Below are 1,187 nucleotides of genomic sequence, written 5' to 3'. Positions count from 1 at the left end.
ATTGTTCTCTCTCTCTCTCTCTCTCTCTCTCTCTCTCTCTCTCTCTCTCTGAGTGTGAGCACTACTGTACCTACACATCTAGAGTTGTTATTGTCGTGATGAGCACCAGCACGCGCCCTGTGTTACATCCAGGTTCCGACCAACCGACCTCCGACCGACCGCTCTACGGTTAGCTACTGTCTCTCCCGTCTACTGTTACCTTTTCTCTTAGCGCAGCTGTCAGTTTTCAAAATCGATATTTGCTGTTTAATTCACTCATTTTTATTAGTTGACGACCGTAGTCGTAAAACCTAACAGCTTGATGAGGGTGCTTAGAGCACATGAGCGTGGTAAACTACACACTACACACCGTACCATTCATAACCAGCACGCATTTCGACAACACACACACACCACCGGATATTCAAAACAATACTGAAATTCGATATGAGAGAATTTAATATGCCCTACTAATTCTCGTTGGGGGTTTTTTTTTCTCGACTAAAATTATAACTCGTTTATAAACGGACATTGCTTGTAGTCTTATTAATATTTTTTCATAACTACTTTATTAACTTCTATTGCTCGTAGTCTAGATAGTATTTCGCAAATGAGAATAGTTTGCAAGTAGCAACACATAAATGTCATTATGGCAACATCAGTGGCACCTAGAGTGCTTGTGAATCACGCAACCCGCTTTCTTGGAACATAAAACACCGTTTGGTTATGACCTATATTTTGTCAATAAAAAATAGGCCCACATAGAATAAATAATAAATAAATGAATTTCCTATAAACAAAATGTCATATGCGCGGAGTGTATCCGTGGCGGCAGATGGTGTTAATGTATACATTCACGACACTGCCACCGTCGGCGACAGCAACAACAACTCTAGTGGTCGGGGGACATTGTGATATGTGCAAAATAAATACAGAGATAGCATAGTCTGGATATCTAGATAAAGACACTCGCTAGCACTCTCTGTTGACAGCTGTAGCACCAACACAAACTAAAAACAATGGCAACAAGTTCGGTCATAATCTGTGCCGTTTTTCTTGAAAATGCCACATGTGCCCCGTATTTTAAAAAATAGGCCTAGATCTAGATTCTATGTCTTATCTATAAAAAAATCCCAAACTGCAAAAAAACAAAAAACAAAACGAAAACAAAAAAGAACCTCCAAAAACAATAACCAAAAATACCCCCT

General features: G+C 39.5%; 1 protein-coding gene across 1 annotated transcript in view; it reads left to right on the top strand.

The window, feature by feature from the left end:
* LOC101859716 (homeobox protein Meis1) overlaps positions 1-1,187 on the top strand; it is a gene marked incomplete in the record, with an annotated part of 264,050 nt that overhangs the window by 1,426 nt on the left and 261,437 nt on the right.

Source organism: Aplysia californica, unplaced genomic scaffold (assembly GCF_000002075.1).
Source record: "Aplysia californica isolate F4 #8 unplaced genomic scaffold, AplCal3.0 scaffold00342, whole genome shotgun sequence".
Lineage (NCBI taxonomy): Eukaryota > Metazoa > Mollusca > Gastropoda > Aplysiida > Aplysiidae > Aplysia > Aplysia californica.
This window is presented reverse-complemented; position numbering and strand designations above follow the sequence as displayed.